This window comes from Crocodylus porosus, unplaced genomic scaffold (genome assembly GCF_001723895.1).
Source record: "Crocodylus porosus isolate Cpor-Errol unplaced genomic scaffold, CroPor_comp1, whole genome shotgun sequence".
Classification (NCBI taxonomy): Eukaryota; Metazoa; Chordata; order Crocodylia; family Crocodylidae; genus Crocodylus; species Crocodylus porosus.
This window is the reverse complement of record NW_017728886.1, coordinates 40586407-40610793: the sequence shown is the minus strand read 5'-3', so window position 1 is coordinate 40610793 and position 24387 is coordinate 40586407. Positions and strand designations below refer to the sequence as shown.

Below are 24387 nucleotides of genomic sequence, written 5' to 3'. Positions count from 1 at the left end.
CCCCTACTTATGCATCTCTGTTGGTCTGTTAGGTGCATCTCTACCCTGCCTTCTGCCATAGGTGTGTGGCACAGCACCCCATAGGGACTGCACTGGCATTATTCACCTTACCTCAGTTCCCCTAGCCTTCCTGACTTATGCCTAGCTTTCCTTCTGAGCAGCTCTTGCTCCAAGCAGCAGAGTAATAACAAATGTGAAGATTAATCTCAAAGGAAATAATGAACAAAGTCCTTCCTCTCTTCTTTGAATGCTCTTCAACCAAATCCTCTTTGCTTCTCCACAGACTGGATTTTTATCCCCAGTCTACCTGAGGTTTGGCCTTCTCCAGGGTTTGCCTCAGGCCTCCAGAAGGTCACCTGGAAGACCAAGAGGGCTAGATGATTAGCTTTGATCATCATAGGTCACCCGGAAGACTAAGACGGCCATGATCACCATAGGTCACCTGGACCAAGAAGACCAGGAAGAATAGATGATACAGTATCAGACCTACAGAAATTAAAGGTGGAAGGATGAAGGCATACAACAGATGGGAATGGATACAGCCGACGGCCTCTAGGGCCTATAGTGCTAAACTGCTACTATAGGGTCTGCCTCAAGAGCGCTCTGCTCCAAGCTGTTAGGGAATCACCTACCTCAGTTGATTAAAAATTGACTGAAGGTATCTGATCCTCTGCCCGGAAGATTCAGTTGTGGCATAGCTGGTCTACCACAGGCAAATCTGAGCCTGACTCCATTCTTAAAAGACCAACCAGCCAGTGACAGAGGATAATATTTTTGAAGATGGCTAGTTTAAATAAAGGCACCACTCAATCATTCTTTGCTTTTGTTGGATAATTATAATATTGAATTGTCCTAATTGTTTCAGGGATCCATCTATTTAATAAGAGTATGGTTCTTTAAGAGTATCCCAGCATGCTCTCTGAGCTGGGCAGGACTTTCTGCTCCACAGCAGGGCTGGCCCCTCCCCTCTGCTCCCTGACTCCAGCTCCAGCAGTCTCTACAGGCATCTACCTGGCTTCTGCTCCCCCGACCCCCTCAGCAGACCATTAAGCAGGCATTCCCCTGCCCCCCACAGACACCTCTCAACGTTAGCTAGCAGAGCACACACTGGCTCTCTCTGAGCTGTGGCACACAGGACAAAGGCAGAATCAACAGAGAGCTGGTAATGTCCCTCTGTTGTTTTCTTCATGGGCTGATACACACCGAGTTAGGGGTGATAAACATTCCCTGCTGGGCAGGCCAGGAGCGTGAGGAACACCGCTCCCTAATTATAGCATCCTGCCGGACCCTGGCCATGCCTTCCCTCAGCTCAGCTTGGTGGAAGAGAAGGGAGCCCCCTCGCTCCCTCTAGTGCCCTGCAGCTTCTAGCTTGAGCCACTGCAGGCACGTGGTTGCATTTCTTGGATGTCTGTCTGGTTACAAAACCTGGTTTAGCCTAGCCAGGTTAGACTACCCTGCAAAGACTGAATCAATTCAGGCTCAGGCTTTTTGAATGTCTGTCCCTAGCTTAAATGGTGGTCTTTTTGGGTCTGAGCTGGCTGAGATTCTGATAAATTGGATGGTTGTTGAAAACACATTATCTGAAGAAACATTTACAAGGCTAGGGTGAAATGTGTCCATTCTCTGTTATTGAGACATTTGAAACACATATATTTCTGCAATCAAAATATTTTGGAGAGAAAGTAGCTCAACAGCTGGTTTCCCAACTCAGTTTCTTATTGAGCCAGTATTTGCAGGGCCTGGTAAGTTTCTGTTAAGAAAATTATTTTGTATGTAGTTTAGTCACATCAGACAAGATAAGGAACTACAGGAGTTAACAAGTGATGTTTTATATCACAAAGAGTGTATTTTGATTTATGCCTAATAACCAGAGATCTTGGTTTTCTCTGATAAACCCCACCCCCCACAAATTCTCTGACAAAACCCATTATTAAAATTAAAAGCCCCCTGCAGACCCCCCCCCAGCCCTGCTGGTGTCCCTCACTCTTCCTCAGCCCTGCTAGTGCCTCTCACTTGCCCCAAAAGCACCCCCCAGCCCTGCTGGTGCATCCAAAGCTCCCCCCACTAGCCCCCCCTGCCCTTCCAGCCCTGCTGGTGCCCCTCATTTGCCCCTAGAGCCCCCTAGCCCCTGCTGGTGTCCCATACTCACACCCAAAGCCCCCTGAGCCCTGCTGGTGCCCCTCACTGTCCCCACAACAGCCCCCCCATTCATGCCACTTGCCCCCCACCCACAACCCCTTCCCCCTAGCCCTGCCAGAAGGGGCCCCCAGCTCCCAGGGCTATGGGGCCAGAGACCCAAGTCCACAGCCCCCTGCCCCCAACAGCAGGCAGCTGCAGCAGAAGGAGCATGGAGCTGGCTCCCCCACTGCTGCTGCCGGCTTGGGTGGGGATGGGGGTGGGGACAATTCCTGGCTCCCTCCAGCCCTGCCGCTGCCCCACAGCCATAACCCGCAACCCCCCCAGCTTTTCCAGAGGGGTCACCAGCAAGCCCAACCCTCTGCAATCCCTACTTACCACACAGGCTCCAGGAGCAGACAGTGAGGCTGAGCTGAGCCCAGCTGAGTCTCGGCTGACTGCGAGTCTATGGCCCCACCCTTCCCCCTCTCCCCTCCCCTCTGGGCAGGGATGGGGGTTTCCTGCCCTATTTGCAAACAGCTCTTGCAGGCTGGAGATCAACCAGCCTGCAGAGATCTTTGCAAAAGTGGAGAATCTGCGGGTTTCTCTACTAAAAGGAGAAAGCCACGTTTTCTCTGATAAAAAGGGGAAATCCATGGTTTTCTCTGTTTTTCCATGGGAAACAGAAAACCCATATCCCTGCTAATAACTGAGACACAGCTCATAACTAGCAGCAGAGAAAACAGATGATAGGAGGGAAAGCAGGTTATAATTAGTTTTCCAGTATAAAGCATGTGCTGTTCAAGGGTTTTTACATTTTGGTTTTTCTATTTTTAAATAAAGAGAATTGCCTCCTTTGGCTCCTTCCTCCCCCTTCTCCACCCACAGCACTGCTGCTTCTTCTAACATTTCTCAGTGCTGAGTCTTATTTTAATCACAAATCTGCATCCTTTTTTCCCAAACCAGGCACTTTCATATTTTATTGTAGTTTACCTCAGCAATGTTGGCACATGAAACTGAGGTTGGAAACAATGTTCCTAGGGTTTGAAAAATGTAACGTACATTATTTAAAGCTTCCTGTATTACTAGAGCACCCGTGTTCCTCATACAATGATATGATGTGGTCCCTCAAATTTACAACCTTGTCTAACAAATATTCAGGGACCACTGGAGACCCTTTATTTTTGTTTATTCATTCATTTTCCCCACAGCAATGACTTACAACTACAATTGTGTCTGCATGGGTGTGTGTTGACATGCACATGGGAGAGAGGGATTAGTGGGTCAGAAGCAGTGACAGGAAGCAGCTACTATTACTGTTACTATCTCAGCCCAAGGCAGCAGTCAGTGCATTGGTCTCTGAAGCCAGGCACATAGCCAGCAAGCAGGGACAGCTCTGATCCCTACCCATCTCCACCCTGAATAAGCAGACTCAACTTTCCAGTAGGTTCACTTTTCCTGTCCTTTCAGAAGTCTCGGCGGAAAATGGAAGACAGCAGGAAGCATCGGCATGTCCAGCTGGGCCTCGGGGGAAGAAAGTGGTGTCAGGTATTTCCACTATTCAAAAACCAAAGGTTAACCACAAACTTTTTTTCTGAACTGCAGGTACATGCGACTCCCTGGGGAGTGGCTCCCAACCTTGTGGTCCCCTGCTACTACAGATTACACAGTCTATATACACTTTAGAGAAGATAAATCCAAGCAAACTAAGACACTTAAATCACTGTTACTGACCATGCATGTGTATCATGAATGCCGCATACTCCTGGAAGCTGGGCAGGGGTGGGGGGAGCGGACACGACAAGTTCCTGCAAGCGGCAGTGGTGCTGTTGGTGGCAGAAGCATGGCAGTGGCAAGTGGTGAGCTCCCACAGGCAGCCATGCTGCTGTCAGTGGCGGGTGGGGGGTGGCGAGCACCAACTGGCTGTCAGCAACTACCTGCAGATGCCACTGGCTCCATTGGCAGTGGCCAGGAGCGATTGGGGACCACACAGATGCTGCTGGCAGTATCAGTGGTGAGGGGGGGAGTGGCAAGCAGCAACCACCCGCAGGTGCCGCCGGCAGTGTTGGCAGTGCCTTTTTGCAGGGGGTGCACCACCAAGCTCAGGAGGTGCACATGCGCCCATGTGTACCCCTACACGTTGCCAATGGTGTATAGCAAAATATCTTTTCCTGGACAGACTTCTGAAAAGAACAAAGTAAAGTGGGTATGTGTGTATATAGAAGACACGACAGACACTTACTTTCAGAACATTTGTAACATGCTGTAATCCAGAACATTTGTAGCTAAAAAATAGCAAGCAAGCAACTATCAGTTACTAAATAGCAATGTTTAGGGCTATTGCAGCTTTTGTTTGTTAAATTTAAAAAGCCAGATTCCAGAAAGGCATGTTGGGAAAAATCCTTATAAAGAGGCAGCCCTCTACAGGGAAGGTGAATAGAAAAGTGCTGTTTCTGTGCACTATTACATCATTATAAAAAGATATACATATTTGCTATATGAATTTACTTGCATTCTAACTGAGGTTCAGTGTTTATTAAGAAACCTGAGGGATTCTCAAAAGAATCTGTAAGTTATTCCCCTGTTCCCTGAAAGATTAAAATGATTGTTTACTAGTTTTTACTATAGTTTGTTTACCAGTTTTTACCAATAAGCTGAATGTGTAATTTGTTGTACTCTGTACTGACTTAGTGCTAACTATGGCTAGCACTTTTCTCCATAGTTATGTTAGGACATTATGCATTATAATATGAAGAAGAATTTGAACACTCGGGTGAATTGTTTGCTACTAACAAGCTGTTTTGAAAATATCTCAAATGCCCAAACATACCATGACTCCCAGGTGAAATACTTAGCAGGCCATCTGATGTTGGTAGGTTGGGTTGTGTGTATGCGTATGTTTTATAATCGTACACAGATCTTTGTAAGACCTTGACTGTGTGTCTCACAGCTGCACTGAGAACTCATTTCATTAATGCATGTAGGGCTCTGAGATCCTCAGGTGAAAGAAGATAGGTGCAATGTATTACAATTAAAAGTTCACTAGCCCTTTTGCACTTCACTCTGGGAGTGCATGATTATTGAACATGAACCTGAGACTTATTGTTTCCATGGTGTCATAAAGAATCTCTTAAGTTTCAAGCACTCATACTGCCTTATACTTTTAGGATTCCTTGGTTAGCTCTTGACATTTTACATCTTGCATCTTTTACACAAATTACTACATTGGTCCCCGAACAATTAATTTAAAACATGTATATTTGATCTTAGCCTAGGAAAGGTCTACGCAGTATGTCCCCAACAGTTATTGGTTGTTTCTCTGGAAGGGAGAAAAAAAGGAAGACAATTTTGGAATCATTCTCTCTGCTAACTCAGAAACCACCATCAGCAGGGAATGACTGTGGGGCTGCCGGGCTGCTCTCAGCCATTATTGTGCTTGGCTCACTCTCAGCATGACTCGCTGCAGACAATATATAACACCACTTGCAAGGGGAATGAACAGTAAATACTCGGCCCTGGGTTTTTTTTAATCTTGTCAGTTTTTCCCTGATTTGTATCCTTTATCCTTCTCATGTGCTATGTAAGCTTCTCAAAGCTAATGTCCATACCACCCCTCTCCCCCTCCCCTCCCCACTGGTAGCAGCAGGCTGTTCTGCCACTCTAGGGTCTCATTGCAAAGGTTTATAAGGATGGCCATTATTCTGCAACTGTACATGTTAACCTAGTGGCACAAGCTTGCTCAAACATCTTCCCCTCTGATTTTTCTTTTCTCTGGGGGGTGGCGGGGAGAGGCACGGCTATTACAGTAAGTGCATCTCTCCCTTGGCTGTTGCAGCCAGACTACTTTAGGAGGAAAACATTTAGGTCCCCAAAGGAGTTGAGGCAAAGGTTATTAAAATGAAAAATAAGAATGTTTTACAGCACATACTGTATAATTAAAAGCTTGCTCTGCCCATGCTGGTATCTTTATATTATTTTAACCTATACACATTTTTTAGATAATGATGTTTGGTCTCCATTTGTATCTGATATTATGATAGGTTTCAACTGCCCTGTCACTAGCAAGCCAGGAACACCAACTAATGAAATCTCTGGCAGCAAAAAAGAGCAAAGTGGTACAACAGTACAAAGATTTAAAATGGAGATATTGTCCCAAACATGCCCTAGGTGAGGAGTGCAGTAGAAATAGGTCAATGATGGCATGTCTGTAGGTTCCTGGGTTTTGTTTTTGTGTTGCTCCTTCTTGGTAGGGTTAGTCAGAGGAGGAAAATTCTGTTTTGTGGCAAATTTCAAAGTTTTGAATTGAAAATATGGTTTCTTGCATGTTTTTGCAGGAACAGAACTGGGTCAAAATGTCCACTTTGGGATCAAAATCTGAACATATGCAGCATCTCTCTTGATGGGTGAGTATTAGCCTGATATTCAGATTTAAGTCTCTACTCTGCTTGGTTCAGCTTGTCTTCTCTCCTTCTCCGATATACATTTTGTTAAAACCAATGCATTGGGGGAAAAGTTTTTGGACTGATGAAACAACATACCTTGGCAATTTTTCATTTAGTCAAAAATGTTGTGAGAACATTTACGTCTGGTTGCTGCTGGTTATGAATGCATGTTGCATCTATTTAGCTCGTATTGGAGAGGCCTAGCAGGATACTGATAGCACGGAACAGAAAGGACATTAGTACAGCCCTTCTAGGTAAATTAAAAAAAACCATCTAGGTACAGTACTGTTGCATCTGTGTAGGCCAAGCAAACATTCATATAGTGCACAAACAAGCCAACCAAAAACCAAAGTAGCAACTGCATAGTTATTAAGTTAAATATTGCAGCAATTTTGCAGGTTTGGATGATTTAGTAATGAAATAAGTATGAGCATGGAATGAACTGGAATAATGCAGTGGTAACTCAAGTTCGCACGTCTTAATATAGTTACACAAATCAGAATGTTTTGCAAAATTTTGAACAAGAATTGGTTTGAAAACCTGTATTTTGGGGTACATTTTCAATATGAATGCCACCTCTAAAAATGGGTTCATTTGCTCAAAAAATTTTGCTAGGAAGCTGGCCTAATTGCCACTTGAAATGAATCTTTTTTATACTTGTACAAAGCACTATGAATGGAACTATAAACATAGTCCTGTTTATAACAAAATGAAGAAATACATACCAAGCAATTAAGATAATATTAAGTCTAGATACGAGAATTTTTAATTTGTGTAATATTCTGCTCTATATAATCAGTATTACTCTGTAATTTTATTTTTTTTTAATAGCAGCTTCTTACCCTAATCCAAAAATCACCAAAGCATTCTGGAATAGGACATTCAAAAGAGAACAAATATAGATTTTACATTCACTTAACTTTTACATTTACTTCAAAGAAAATGTGTAAGCACATTTTTAACCTTAAGCATATTATGTCCTGTTGACTTTGAAAGCTTGCCTAAGTCCCATTGCTCAAACCTGTACTAGTTTTTTCTTAAATAAGGATGTGACAAATTTTGTGCTTAAATCTAAACACATGCTTAAGTATGGCTGATATGGAGTCAAAGACTTTTCAGGTAATGACCTTGTACACAGTACTTTCTTCTCAGTAGTGTCCATCCTATAAAATACAGATGCCATCTATAGTTATTATCTTGTATGGTTTTTTGCAAAATATCAGTTGAACATCTGTTGCATCTTAGGCTTATACAGCATTTAGCAAGGAGAAGAGAGATTCTGCTACACTTTATTCAAGATCATGTTACAAGAAAACAAGTTACAGCTGACAAACCATCACATCTTCCATAATACAGACAAATTACAAGTTGTAACAAATAATGCAACATTAATTTTACCGTACTGCTTACTATGCTGTCATTCTGAAGTATATATATACTTAATTACATTAACATTGTTTTCATGTACCAAACCCCTTTTGAAAGAAACAACTCTTAGTGCATCCTACAAAAAACCCAACTTTAGCTGGTGAGCCAGGAGTTTTATGCTGCACTGTTGAAATATATTTTTGGGTGGGATTTTATAGTGCATCCTTTTCATTAATTTTGCTTATGTCAAAAATGCAAGGCAGTAACATATACAGTTACCTCCCCCTATATGTAAGTAGGGTAGGCTATTGTTATGCTCAGTAATGCAACATATTTCTATTTATATGGGGTATCAGTATTTTGCTCCCCAGTATGTACAGCCTAAACATTTTATATAACAAAGATTACAAAACCAATAATATTCACAGATGAGTATTTTTATAGAAGCATAACAGGGCACTGACTATACATTCAGTCAGGTACACTTCCAAAGAGCACACTGAGGGATAGATATCCCGCTAGTAAGCAGGAATTTGCCATTCTAATTTCCTTTGGCATTAGTGAGAGCTGCCCAAGTCAAGATCTCACACCCACCAAAGGGAAGAATGCCTCCCCAGCATCTCTAGCCATTGCAGGTAAAGTTTTCATGTGCTGCATGTGCAGATTTACTATCCTACACAATGATTTTCCTTAAAAATATATATAAAAATAAAGAGACCAAATCAATTCAGGATACTATGCAGTGATGATGCAGCTGATACTATCACAGTGCTAGAGTGTCCTGACCAGTGCTATGCAACCCCCTGCTAGGTATGATGTGTTAGGGCTAGGTGACTCTAGCCCCTACAGGACTGTGGACTACTCCATCTCCAGCTGGTTAATTTGTAAAGTTCAGATATATAAATTTAAACATCCCAAGAATTCTCCTTTCCCACAGACCATCCACATCATCACCTCCCCCTATCAGCCACTTACTGTCACATAACTTAACACATAACATGCTTTTCTGCTTTCATCTGCCTGGTACAGCTGCCCTGAAATTTCAAGGATGCTAAACAGATGCTCCCTCCTTTCTCTCAAGTAAAGCCATCATCTCCCATCAATTTTGAACAGCATCTCCAAGGGACAGCCATGTGGTAGGAAAATGAAAGCTATCCCACTACTGCCATCAGTCACTATGGGTGAACAGGGACCAATAATGTCTAACAGCTTCTCAAGCACAGAGATTACTGTTTCTGCTGGTGCTTGGTTGCTAAACCAGCCAAGAGGAATAGGAAATGCTGCACTGCATGCCCATAGTGTAACACAGCAGTGGCTGACAGCAGGACCCTGGTCCCTACAGCACTCTTTGAGAGCTGGGTTGCCTGTTCTTGCCCCACGTAGAACAGATTTAGACTTGATTGGGGAGCAGCCATTGTCCTGCCTAATGTCCCCTAAAGAGCATTCAGTGGGAGGATGGTGAGCCAGTGTCTCTGTGGAGAGCTGTGGAGGAAACACCTGTTCAGCATGTTATTGACCCCGCCAACCCCCTCCTTCCTCACAAATAACAATAAAAAGAGGATCTCATATTTAGTATGGGATCTAGCTGATGGTTTTTGAAAGGTGACAACGAGGTAGGTAGGGACTGCTCTGGAAGGAGAGGGACAGGGAACACATCATGTAATCATCACAGCCAGGGCCTGGGAGTTTTCAAGACCTAGAACAACATTCAGAGCTTCATTAAACCTTGGAGCTCTCCCTCATGTTGGGTGGGTTTGGGGATCCAAGAGAACATTTTTGTAGTAGCCTATGCTTGACCATAGGCTTCAGATTTCTGGATACAAACATCCCTCCCCTCCAGAGCAAAACTCACACGTGCATTCCAGAGCTTCCTCAACAGAAGAATAAACCTGTGAATAAACACAGCCCAAACTTGGGGCCTGAAGTCAGGTGCAAAACTGAGTAAACTGGTTCTTCAAATTGCCCCAAATTCTGCTGGTAGTTCAGATACATGTAGAACCTCTAAAAATTGAATCACTTTCTATTTACACCCTGTCTATATTCATGTGCCTCAATTCAGGCACTCGAGTTTGATCATTTTGGCTACAAATTGTAATGATTTCAATGGTTATTTAAATATAGGGCTAGGGAGAGAAGAGAATTTTTCTCTCTTTCTCTCTCTCTCTTACACACACGTGTGCACACACACGCACACACACAACTTGAGCAAATGCTATGTTTAATTTCAGATGTATATAGTAAGGTGCTAGATTTGTAACCCTCTGAAGGGAGCAGTTTGAGGAATTACTCTCTACATCAAATCATTACATTTTGTTGAGAAGAATAATTGTTTACCTCCCTACTTAAGCTGCCAAAGTAGATCTATGTCTAAGAAACTATACTTCTTTTACTAACTGAAACCTTTGTTACACTTTCAAAAAATCTTCAGATTTTTGCAGTAATGTAAAGCCTTTTTCTTTAAAAACCAGCTAATTTTAAATATTGAATGGCTTATGATTTAAGTAGCATAGATAATGTACAAAAGATTTTCCTCTTACAAAAAAATGAAACATGAAACTCAAAGTAAATTATAAATAAGGCAGTTTCAGTGTGTGGTAAATTCAGAAGTTCAGTGGATTTCTTCTTCTTTCCCTTGTAAACATGGGAGAAAATTTGTAGCAAGTTTTAAACTGGAGTGTGATTTAAGTCACTTTCCATTTCTGAACTGCAAAGATGTCACAGGGGACATATAGTTTTAATGGCTATGAAGTTATTGGGTATATTTGCACACCTTAACTGTGTTTGAAAGTGCAGAATAATATTTATACTGGTTCATAAGACGTACCTGGTACCTACTGAACAATCAAGGATTTGCTTTATTGGGTGTTCTTTAGTAGTTCCCAACAGAAACACTGCTAGAATTTGATTAAGGGGTATTAATCAGAGTCCCTTTCCTCCTTCCAAATGAAACATTAAATGCTAAACCAATGCATTTTTATGTCAGCACATGAACTCAGGAAGTAAAGAAACCTTTATATTTTGAATAACAAGGCTTGAAACTCCCTTTCAAGCACTGTTATAACTCAACAGTAGAATTTGCTCCATTCCCAGTATCTGTGTTCAGTTTTATGCATTCGACTTTGGAGTTGTCATACTCTACAAATTTCTCTCACACCTAGCCTTTCCCCTCCAGCCAGAGGCAGCAGGCCACCCTTTTTAAAAATTACGTACTGCACTGTTTGCAAAGTGTGCATTTAAATGTTTTATTAAGAAAAAAGCAATTAAGCGTTTTCTAGCGCAGAATGTCTAAGGAAAGGTACACTGATGGAAAACAGCAAATGTCTTGGATTCGGATGACTTTTCAGTGTGCTTTTTAAGAAGCAGAAAACAAAGCTAGTTGTAATGGCTCATTCAGCACATACTGTTTCTACATCCAAGCAGTTGTTCTAAGTTGCCCTAAAGCCAGTTCAGTTCTCTTTCATCCTCTCCTTGTCATCTATTTCAGAAAATATTCCAGAAGGAAAATAGTTTGGAAAAAGTAAAAGATGTAGTCAAGGCCCCAAAACATTAATGAATACTCTGTATTCTTAATGGAACTAAAAGGATAAGAAATGTGTCACTGTATCTGTCAGGATACAGTGTCTTGTAATTTTTGTGTGTGTATGCATGTTTGTTTTCAATGCAGGCCTATTTTGAAAACTGACATGCTACACAGTCTAAGCAGAGTAACTAAATTCTGAGTTTCTAAATAAACATGCAATTATTGCCATGTTTAAAAAATGGATCTGAATGCTCTGGGGGGGGGGGGTAATGGATGGGACATTTTAGGCATAGTGGCATGGTACTGTAATTGTCAATCAATCCATCACATTGGGCTTGCACTAGCTAGAAATAGTCTTCCTGTAGGTTGCAAAATATGCACAACTCTCAAAGAAAACACACATTCTTTTATGCCACTATTTTTTTTATGTACAGACATTACTGAAGTAGTGTGAACACCAAATGTGTTGTCTTAATGTATTTAAGACATTGCTGGTGAAAGCATAAAAATCCTTACAAAGATGTTACACTGCTGTGGAAAATCAAACAAAATCAAACACAAAAGACTGAAAAGAGTACATGCCATGTATCAGTAAGCAAAAGCTTAATCTTCACATAGTTCTCCGAAATCACAAGGTATCCAAATGCGTGCAAGGTTTTAAATAATTGCAGGGAAAAACAGTATCTTGCCAGCTTCAATTTTCTTTTGAATGAAATCCACCATAGAGAGAGAGAGAGAAAGGAAACAGGGCCACAGTTCCTTCATATTACTGGCCTCCTCATTAAATGTTGTTCCCTTCCTTCAGACTGGTGAGCTTAATCCTGTAATGAAACAACAGAAATTATAATAAGTCTTATGAACTGCATCATTTCATGATCTGTGAACCTAAAACAAGTTTTCCCCAAATCAGCCTCTTTTCGTCAATTCTGAATAACATACAGAAGCCCAACACACATTCAACAAGACATTTCAACAAAACGGAAACTCAAAAGTCAGTCTTTTCAAATAAGATGCCCAAAGTGAGGCACCTAAATCCACACAGAGGCATCTACAGAAAAGTGACTTGATCTTTAGCTGTCATGGGCACCCACATTCCCACTGAGTTTGTACAGTAATATTTATAGTAGCAGAGTGCTGTCTCTGCAGCAAAGATGTTCAAGCACCACGTGAGTAGAGAGTAACCTGCTGGTTATTGCTGCACACTTTGGAATTTACAGGCTATTCCTGCTTCTTTTCCTTAATCCTCTCCTGTCAAGCACTAAGGGATCTCTCTAGCGGCAGCTCGTTTGATAGGGCATCTCAGATAGGGTGAGATTGTCAACCATTTCCCTCATACTTCACCCCCAAAGGAGATTTGGTAACACGAGTGTATATTACAGATAGACCACTGATAGACATTCAGCTTAAGATGTGATGGGATCTAATCCTTGATCCAACAATTGTGTATCCTGCCATGGCACAGATAAAGCCAATCAGCTGATTGTCAGTTGGGGCCAGGAAGCAAAACAGTTCCTAGTCCTAGCTGATAATCAGTTTGGCATATAGGGAGCCTGGCACTGAGCTGCCACACCCTGATACCAGGCTCCCTGTACATGGGGAGCTGTATTAGCCCCATATGACATCCAACTGGGCGGTGCATATGGTTTTGACAGGTCGCAGTGCATGGGGAGCCCAGCATCAGGCTGCAGCAGCCCTCTGCTGGACTTCCTGCACACCAGGACCTCTCCCAGTTTCAAAATGGCCAAAACTGGTTTGAGATCAACCTGGCTGAATGTAGTATCAGACTTAACTGATTTGGTTCAAACCAGTTTATGCAATGTCTGTCCCAGACCCCTTGCTGGTTTAAAATAAACCAGACATCCCCAGCATCCCAGCATGCTCTCTGGGCTGGACTCTCTGCTCCAGCTGCAGGGCTGACCTGGCCCCTCTGCTCTCTAGCTGGAGCAGAGATGAGCCCTAGCAGAGACATGGGCTGGTATGGCCCTGTTAAGGCAAAGTGGGCAGGGAGGGGGTTAATTCTTCCCTCCTTCCCTTCTTCTCCCACCACAGCCAGGGTCAGCCTGTCTGCCAGGGAGCAGAGGGGGAGGGAGCTGCAAGACCCCGGTTACAGGGAAGGGACAGAAGGGGAAATTAACCCCTCTCTCTGCCCCCTTTGCTTTTAACAGGGCCATGCTGGGTTGGTTGTCCCACAGGGTGGGGAGGGGGGCTCTGTTCCATGCTGGGGGGCACTCTTCCCCCTCCTCCTCCTCCTCCTCCTCCCAGGGTGGGGAGGGGGACTCTGTGAGGTGCTGGATGGAGGACTCTTCCTCCTCCTCCGCTTCCCCCCACCCCCTGCCCCTGAGGAGTTGGGAGGGGATACTCCATGCGATGCTGCCCAGCCCCAGAGCAGGGGCGGAGGGCAAGGGGAGGCTCTATTTCATGCTGGGGCAAACTCTTCCCCCTCTTCTCTTTCTCCTCCCAGAGGGGCAGCAGGAGCATGGAGCTCAGCTGGGCAGGGTGTGGGTGTAGGGTTAAGGGAGGGCTCTCCTAGCGCTCCTGGGTTTCTGGCTTGAGCCACTGCAGGCATGTGCCAAACATCTATCCACCTGCAGACCTGTTCACTCTTTGCAGGTTAGACTAACTTGCAAAGACAGAATCAATTCAGGCTTAGGGTTTTTGAATGTCTGTTCCTAGCCTAACAATTTATGGCCACTGCTCCTTGTCCTTCCTTGGGGTGCCCTAGTGAACAGTTTTTCTCCCAGCTCCCAATATTCACCCCTTACATACTTACACATGGCCACCAAGTCCCCCCTCAGTCTTCTCTTTCCTAGGCCAAACAGTCCCAGATCCCTTAGTTTTTCCTCATAAGGTTTGTCCTCCAAGCCCTTAATCCTTCTTGTGGCCCTTCTCTGCACCCTTTCAAGATTCCCCTTGTCTTTTTTGAAGTGTGGTGCCCATATCTGGACACAGTATTAAAGCTGGGGCCTCACCAGCACTAAGTAGAGAGGAGGTATCACTGCCTTAGCCCTGCTCACAGTGCATCGGCTAATGCATCCTAGTATGCTATCAGCTTTGTTGACTACAGCATCGCACTGGTGGCTCATGTTCATTCTGTGATCAGCCATAACCCTGAGGTCCCTTTCAGCCATTGTGGTGGCCAGGACATCTCCTCCTACCCTATATTCATGTTGCTGGTTACTTCTCCCCAGATGAAGCATTCTGCATTTATCCTTACTGAACGAAATCAAGCCCTAGAGTACTAAAGTCTTTGGGAATGTATAAGAAAAACAAGAGTAGTGGAGAAGCACAGCAACAATCACTAACAGCATCACTTTGGCATTTATTATGGCATAAAGATCAACAGTGGTGGTGATAAACATATATGGTAGATGTTAAGAACTGTCCAATATGTGCTCTTTTGTTTTTTTCTGCTGAGGTTAGCATAAACCCACCATGAATTTTATTACTAAAGTTATCCCATCCTCAATTTTGCTGGCTTCAGAAACATCTTTCCTTTAGTTCTCAGGCTGGGATATCTGGTTTCCTGTTATACCAAAAACAGGAGTCCTTACATGGGGTGCTTTCATTAGAGCAGCTCTGAGAGCCACTGTTATTAAAGTGCCTGCAGTGTCTTGTGTATTCAGCATCCCATGCTTCAAAATGGCAGAGGAAGTACTTTAACTAAAGCTCAGTTGACAAGCTTTAGTTAAAGTGTCCCCGCCATCATTTTAAGCGTGGGGACACTGAATACACAAGACATGGAGGCTGCTGGAACATGCTAATTAGGACAGCGTATTGGAGCAACATTCCCACACATATACAGGCATCCATGACTAACATGACCAATACTGCCCCATTTCCTTATTCTCTGCTAATCAGGCATGGAGAGGTTTCAGCTCAAGTTGAGTGAATTTGCCAAACATTGCAATTTTGGACTAACCTTAACAAATTGTTTTGTATGGAAAAAAAATTCAGGGCTGAATTTACAACATTTCCAGAGATGGTCACAGCGCCTTCAAAATACTCTCTTTGCCTGAATTCAGGGCAGGGATGTGAATGCATGCAGATGGTTTCAAGTGAATATTCCACTTGTGGGAATTAAACCTGGGTACCCTCATTCTATACAAGCATCTGAACCATTGACCTCTTGGATTAAGGCTGCCACCACCTTCTTCCTTATGAATCTAATCCTCCTTCACCTTTGCTTTACTGACAAATGTATGAAACAATATTTTGTTTCACAAAAAAACACAACACAATTATAGTCTGCTTTTTGCTTTGGCAGAAAAACAAAACAGAAAAAAATGCAGCTTAATCTGAGCCAATCACTTTTTCTGATTTTTTGGTTTGGCTGCTGAACTAAAAAAATCAATTCTTCACATAGCCCTAAGACCTGGGGCTGCTCCTGAAGCAGGGTTTTCCACGCTGCACTCTAGTTTAATTTCCTTATGGCTTAGCATCTTGCTTTTGCATTGTTTTAAAAAAGATTTAGTTCAGAAAAAAATCTTTGCTTGAAATTTGCTAGTTTTTCCATGCTTACACAAATCAAGGTTTTGCTGGGTGACTTAGCAGATTGTGTTTCCAGTGGTCACAGCTTTGCCTAGAAAAGCATAAACTGCAAAATGGAATATTTACCACTTGCCATTTCCCAAGAACAAACCAGGGCCCTCTCTGCTTTCTTTACAAAAACCTTCAGAAATGGAACAAACTGCTTTAAAAATTAACTTGTACTTTTGCATTGCAGAATGAGGCAATTTTGATTTAATAATGTCTCTACTAGAAGTAACAGAAGATAATAAGCAAGTTAATGATGAATCTGATATATTCAGTGACCTAAATGAAGCAACATAATTGTGTGTTTGTTATCTAGAGAAATTCTCCACTGTGCACATCTAATTCTCTCTCACACCTCCAATGACAGAAAAGTATGTATTAATTCATCTTAAAAATAAGCAAAGAATTATCATAATGCTGTATCTGAAGATATAACACCAATACAATTGAAAGATACAAAAGCTATGTATTTTAAATATTAATTCTAATTTAAAGGCAGGGAGCAGAGCAGGGTGAGTAAGGGGATATTACTTCCTAAAGACTTTGTCTGTTTCTAATTGAAGAAAAATAATTTTCTTCCCTTTAAAGTGTGTCTCTCTAGTTTCACACAGATGCCTTTTGGTGGGTTCAGTATCCTTCCCAAGGTGCTGTGAACGTGGGTATAAAGTATAAATCGGGGTGGAGTTGTACTCCTGCAGAGCCCTTAGCATGCAACACACACTTCAAGGGCAGGTCTATTTAGATTGCAGCTGGGTTAGCCTGTTCATTCCTCTGAAATCAGATTTTAAATATAAAAGCAAGCAGACAACTGGGGGATATCATATCTTCGACAACAAAAAATGTCATAATTTAAATGTCTCAACAAAATATCATCTCTATTTCTCTCTTACACACACATACCCACCCACCCCTCTTTCTCCATCCCTCCCCCCTGCCACTTCCCCCCAGTAAAATTTTAATTTTACCTGGAGGTGTATTTTTCTACTTACTAGTTTTTCCTATCTTTACCAGTAAAGCCATTAAAAAAAAACAAATATTATCAAAAAAATTGTATTCAGGTAATATCTACATGCAGCTCGTTTTATAAATGCTAATTAATTGGATCGCCGATACCCATAATGCAACTTTATTCTGACCTACATGCCCTATGAACTAGATATTTTTTTGGATTCAATTTTCTTAAAACCAACTGTCAGCATCATGTGATGGAAGAGATGAAAAATGAAAATGAGCGTTCCTGCTGTGCAGGTGAGTGACCTGTGGGAGACAGCTCTGCCTGGTAGGATTTTTACACGTACCATCAGACACAGACCAATTGATTAGATCATCTTATATTCGCCACCAACTAGGCTCAAGAGACTAATTAGAGAGAGTACTGCCTGCGCAGGCACCCCATTGACACCTAATTTGCTCAGCCAAAGCCTTTGGGGAGAATGTATTATCTCTGCAGCTGCACTTCATGCATTTCTGATTTGAGGCATAAGCAAGAAGTACTTCATCACTCTTTTGTGCAAACTGAATGTATAAGCCCTTAAGTGCTAAATACAAGCAAACAGACAAATTAGATCTGTCCAGCCTCTTATAACTTCTTCTTCCCCTCAAATATCTGTAGGTATATATTATTGTATATACACATGTGCATGCACACATACACAAATGGCAAGTACATATATGGGTCCAAATATACATAAAATACATGTACATATGTAACACGCATAAATATCTATAGATATATGCTTTAAAAATACATAATGCTATATGCTGTGAGGTAGCTTTATTTCTCAAGCATGTGCACTACTGCAAGCTTTTAAAAACAATACTTTTTGTACTGTATGGAACTGAAATTATTTGCAATAATATCAGGCCATGTCTTTTATTTCTCCACAGAGAGGCAAGTCATAAGATTATAATAAAAATATATATATTTTAAAAAACAACTCTATGTGACACTAAAAATTAAGCATGTTAGTAATGTTAGGAAGAACCATTTTACAGAAGCCACTAAGGGGTAAGAGCAGGCCCACATAATTTATAATTCTTATAATCCAAAGAATGCTGGTAGTCTCTTACCATTTCTGAATCAGAAGAATGCTGTCTGTATACTTGTCTATACACTGACTTGTCCCAGTTTAACTCAAGTTGTGTTTTTAAATCAATTTTATTAAAATTGATTCCAAACCCTGGGTAGACAGGTACTCTAAATAAAATGTGTTTACACGGTAAACACTGAAGTGATTTAGAAGGAAGTCTTAGATGAACTGGTGCAAACTGTATGTATAGGCAAGGTGCAAGACCTAATCATATTTAACAAATACATTAGGCAGTGTTTGTGAAATTGCCTCTTACAATGGCCCACATCTGACTAAATAGCATCCTTTTCAGACACCTAGGCCACGCTCCTTTTAGTTCAATTTATATTGAATGTATTTTAGTAATGTTTGTGAAGATTTAACAATTATCAACAGAGCAAAGAACAAGCGCTCTGTGATTAGCCATCTCTCTAAAGACTTAGTTATTCATAAAACATAATCGTGTGTGGATTTACTTGTATGCCATTATTATCATAATAATACCAGTTATGAAAACTAAACCATACTTGACAAATAACATTTGATGATGCATTTTCCTTGCTCTTCCATACTTTACCATACTCTTAAAATTGTGTTTACTTGATAATCCAGAATTGGTCTCCCAGACTTTGGTCCCAACTAGTTGAGACTGTATTTCAGTCCACCTCTAAAGTTCTGATTTATGTATAACAATAAAACAGACAGCAATGAGTTTTATAGTTGCTAGCCCTGCAAAGAACTCTTTGGTGGAATTCTGTCCCCCATACAGAACCCCACAGTTTCATGCATAGGAAGTCTACCTGTAGGGAGGTCACTGCAGGTTCACTGACTTGGTTTGTTAAAAATAAGACCAAAAGGACTAATTGCCAGACATAAATAATAAATTACCTGGACAATATAATAGATAAGGATACTGATATACAACACTGAATATTTTAAATATATAAATATAATTAAGAAAATGACACAAAGAGCCACCAAAATATACAGTGTGGTAAAGAAGACTTGGCAGTGGACTACGATGTAGAGGACCAGGACTCTGTCACTTAATAAATATGTGGTCTGGGACAAGGCACTTCACCTCTATGTCTAAATTATGTTATAATCTTACAAGAATGTGTTTGTGTATAGTGCCTAGCATGGACAAACCTACGAACTTTACTTCATAAATCTACTGGATACAAAAAATCATGGACTAAATGTAGACATTGGATTTATGGCACATTATAACCTGCCTGTCATCTGATAGCCTCAGGTTAACTGTCTGCATTTACCAGCTACATTTTATCACCTTCTCCCATTTCCCTTCCCCCAACTACCTTTTCACACCCATTCCCTTTGAACCTTACTGTCATACATTTGCATGTTCACAGATCACATTTTGCATTTTGGTTTCTGTTCTACCCAGGAAAGCACACAAACACCAACAGACTTTCTCTATGCCTCAAAAAAGGTGTTTGGACCCAAAAGCTTGCAAAGAATTTTTTTTCCAACTATTTAGGTGGTCTAATAAAAGATACCACATCTGCCCAAAGAACCTTGTCTGCTTATGTCCTTAGACCAACATGGCTACAACCAACAACCCTAGTGCCTAGCACAGCATTTCACGAACATTGATTCTGTAGAGTGCCTATCACAATAAAGATTTGACTTCCCAATGAGACGTTTAGATGCTAAGTAATATTATTAATACTACTAGCCTCTTAGAACAACAATCTTGGGGCATTTTACTCTCAATACAAGATTTAGGATACCTTGTACATAGATCTCCCAAAGATATTTTAACTAACTTTTGCTTATTAACTACTAGAATTAAACAAAAATAAATAGTACTCATTTTGTACTGTAACCCAGTGCATGTTTAACTTCTGGTTGGCTGTGATAACTTCTAAACTAGGTTTATTCTGAATCTTTCAACAAACATCCTCCATTACCCCAAACGGCCCCAAGCTATTTTTTTTTTCTTTGACTAGAGAACAAAGTGTACAAAGACTTTCTCAATTACCATTTGAATAACACTTCACATGAAAAATGGCCAAGAAGGAATCTACTACGTCTTAAACTCTCTGACAATTAAGTACAGCCTTCCAGAAGTGAGCTCCAAGAATAACTAGTGCTGCAAAAATAGCAGTCTTAGTGATTTCAATATAGTTTCCAAGCAGAAACATTGGAGTCATATTTTGAACTGGAAAAGGGATTTAACAGTTAGACACCAAGGACGCTTGTACACGTGATGATGTTAACATGCACACATGAAGAAAAATTCTTTTTGTGTGGCTTAATGACATCACATTTTACACATATGCAAGTTTTGGGGTTTTAAATGAGTTTGCATCATCACAAACTAAACCACAGCCCGATTTAGTTTGCAATGTTGGAACTTGGAAATTTGTAGCCATTATTGTCAGCTCACTCTGGCTGCAAGAGAGGCAGGCAGGCTCTGCTGAAAAAAAGGATGAGGCCCCTTACTACTTCTCCCTTCAGCAAGTGCCTGTGCCCACCAGGATGCCTGGAGCCACCCTGGGGCAGCACAGAGAGGCAGCAGGAGGGTGGTTAGGTGTGCTGATGGCTGGAGAAGGTGGTGGGGATGATCCATGGGGTGCTGGAAGCCCAGGTAGGGTTAGGGAAGAGTTGTATCAGGCACCAGCAAGCTGAGGCAGCACCCGGTCCACTAGCAGCCTGCCAAGCTGGCCCCGAAGGGGTGCTGCTGCTGCAAATGGAAGGACCAGGGCCCACTTAGGTGGGGGTGAGCTTCCAGCAGGCCATGGAAGAGGTAGGCAGGCTCTGCTGGGAAAAAAAAAAAAAAAAGAGTCAGGTGCCCCACTGCTTCTCCCTTCAGCAGGTGCCTACAGCCAGCAGGACAATGATGTGTATACAGTGAAGGAAAAATAAAACCCACCATTTCAATTTAAAAAATCACTGTTTCAATGTAGGGGGCATATAATGCAACCCTGAAGGACTAAGCCCTTGTCATGTGTACAAGCACCTCATGATTTTGGTAAACAACAAGATTATAGAAATATTAATACTACTGATGTCATCAAATTTATAGAATGTACATTTCAAACCACACAATAAAGGGCTTTCTTACTTCCTGCTGATCTTCAGGCCCCAGCCGTGTTGCTTTCACTTAGCATGACTTACTGATTTGTCACCTCTGCATGTAGGCTCAGTGCCTGCCTATACACATGCAGAGAGGCTGCTCTGATGCATTGTAATCACAACACGTCAGAACAGACTCGAGTCTGCTGATGCGTGGTAATTACTGTGCTGCAGCAGACTCCAGTGTCACGTGTATCAGCACTCCCACTCCGAAAAATGGTGGCTGGGGCACTTTAACTAACTCAAGTTCAATGAGCTTCTCTCAAAGCTGCTCTAATTATAGATGTACCACGTCTATAAATGCCCAGTCTGAACATTGGTAACAACTCACAGGCATTTATAGAGTCTAAAACAGTGCTTCTTTCATCCTGCTTGGTGGCAGTTTCCTCAGTTTTAACCCTTATACTTTTACAGAAAAGCTACCAGAAAGGGAACCATCAGAATATGAACTAACACAATTTAATTTCCCTGAACCTAAACCTATAGTGCTAAGAAGTGTTTCCACATGGTGACTAACATAATAGGACCCTAATCTTAGCTGGGACAGCTTCATGCTACTGTAAAACAAGGACATTTTTATATTAAAGTTGGTGGTTAGTTCTAACAAATGAAAAGTCAAGTGTTTTTATTTTTTTCTGTTTTTCCACTATTGATTAGGCATAGCAGGTATGATGGCACATACCAGATCCGAAAGCAAAAACCGAGTAAATCAGCAATGGGGTGTGTACTATGGCTTAGCTGATCCTGGTTTGAATCTGTCCCCCCAAAGGAATGGAGCAGCAGCGGGAACAGATGAGAAAGTTCTTGATTGCCCAAAGCAAATTTAGGAGAATGGTGAACAGGGCTGAGAGTTTCAGCAGCAACAATTAGTTGAAGGAGACTGGTGATTCAGTCTTTCGACAATCATTCTTCAGTACATTACTCACAGCATGACTTCACCTTTTTAAAGTCTCAAGGCATTTCTCAACTCAAAAAAGCTAATCATTTTCAGGGATCCAGACATCCAGTGAATATCTTAACTCAGCACTATGGGTGACTATACACATACTCGGGGTGGAGTGGGGGCGTTTTAATTACAGCAATACTCGGAGAGCCACTCTAATTAGTGTCATGTATATTAAGGCCCTGCACATGTAAAAATGGCTGCAGGATACTTTAACTAAAGATCATTCAATGATGCTGCAGTGATACTAGAGTATTCCAATTAGAACGTGTCAGAGCAGATGTATAGAGGCCAGCGTTACGTAATGGCCTACTGACCAAGGAGGAGAATGGACCCAAAAAGTTTAGGAACACTTTGGGGCTGTTTTTTTAACATGCTAAGTTGCCTAATAAGGCCAGTCTCTTCATGTGGTGGAGCAGCAAATCAGAGAAGTCTAGGGGCCTATCCTTCTGGCTGAAAGTTTTGGGGTTTTCTTACAGTATATTCAGTGGAATGGGTTTTCTCATTTTCTGATTTCCTCAAGGAAGTGTAAAACAGTTGTGAGTTAGAGGGATGGCAAGCTTCAATATATAAGTAATCAATCATACTGTCTAGGTTTTCAAATGGAAAGAGAAGTGTTTAAGTTTTCTGGTGCCAAGTTTCCAACTGAAAGAAGATTATAAGGCTACAATTCCAGGAGAACAGATTGACTAACCCTGCCTCAATCCAAATTTCATGAATGAAGCTTACTGAATTTCTACAAACGGCTACCAAGTAACCAGGATCCACTATTACATAATAGAGTTAGTATTTGTGCCAATTTCTTTGTAAGTACAATCTTTCTATTGTACTCTGAGCAAAAACTCAGACTACAATAGCAGACTCAGTTTCATGTGAAAATATATATGACTATTTCCTGGATCAAAATGGTACTGAAGTTCAGAAAAACAGTACTACTTATCCCACTGTAGCTCTCAAGTACATTTTTTTCATTGTACTTTGACAAACATTGTGCCCATATAGAGAGCATTCTTCCAAAACATAACTGCACATTTGTTTGATCAAAATTATATGCAAATGTAGATGCAAATTAGGCGTGGCCCTTTGGTTTTTGGCAAGTTGCCAGTGCAGCCTGCAGTGTTGCCAAGGTTGTACACTGCTGAAGTAAAGGGTTCACAATCTGCCAGTTAAAAATTGAATATAAGCTAATTAAATATAAGCTGCATGCTTGATGAATTGTTGGCATTCAACTCCATTCAAAAGTTTAAGGGGCTCATTATTTGGAGCCAAAGATATCTATAAATAGTAAATATGGGATTTGACACGCACATGATTTGTTAATATCATCCACAAACATGATTGTTAATATTATCCATGATGCTTCCTGAAAAATCAGTGTTCTTGGAACAAATTAGAGGCTTTGGTGACAAATAATCAAGGGAAACTTCTGTCTCAATTTAGATGCTTTTGATGAGAATGAACTGCAGGAGGGTCTCGGGAATGGCAAGTTAATTGTTCCAACTGATTTGAACAAAATAAACAAGAACTTTTAAAGACTTAACAGCAGTTTCATTTAGAATCATAGATATGATTAACAATCACCTCCATTTCAACACTCATAAATTGTATAAGTTGCCTTCTTTGGAGTGCAGGGGAGGAAGCTAAGTGTTTCGTGGAGTAGGAAAGAAGCACTTGGAAAGAGAAAAGTAGAAGCACAGGAATAATGTCATTCATATTTCTGCTTGCGCTAATATTCTTTCTAGACTTTCCTTACAAAAAAAATAGTACTTCTGAGACCAGTGAGGAATTCTTCATCTGAAACGCTGAGTTATGTTTTTAAGTTGACAGAAGGGACATCATTATAGTTGCATTCTGAATAGCAAAAAATCGTCCTAGTTGAAAGCTGCTGTTTTGTGAGATCCATCTGGCTATACAAACTATTTGTGCTATGGCTTTTCAGAGACTGAGCATCATACAGAAGTGGTCACGTAATTTAAAATACATTCTTCAGGACAGCATTGCAACCATTCTATATATATAAAGGATTTTGTCAGTCTATGTGTCTGTCTGTAACACTCTGTCAACTGCGGCTGTGCCTCTTGAGAGGACTGCAATTGGCTGTGCGGGCCCAGTTGGACATGGAGCGGGGGGAGGTGAAGAGTAGAGTCACGGTGCCAGCACCCCTGCCACCCAGCCCCAACACCCCCTCTGTGCCTAGCAGGGTGGGGTGCCCGACACATGCATGCATCCCACAACTTTCATTACCAACAGCTGGCAGAGGGGGAGAGGCAGTGGGGAATGAAGGAAGGGAGGAGG

At 41.6% G+C, this 24387-nt stretch overlaps 1 protein-coding gene across 1 annotated transcript in view; it reads right to left on the bottom strand.

Moving 5' to 3' along the window:
* Positions 1-7830: 7830 nt before the first annotated feature.
* The window catches only part of CDK14 (cyclin dependent kinase 14), a 506952-nt gene continuing 490395 nt past the window's right edge, over positions 7831-24387 (bottom strand). Inside the window, exon 17 of the mRNA XM_019530589.1 lies at positions 7831-12266. The gene's annotated coding sequence lies outside the window, so the exon portion shown is untranslated. The remainder of the gene's footprint in view (positions 12267-24387) is intronic.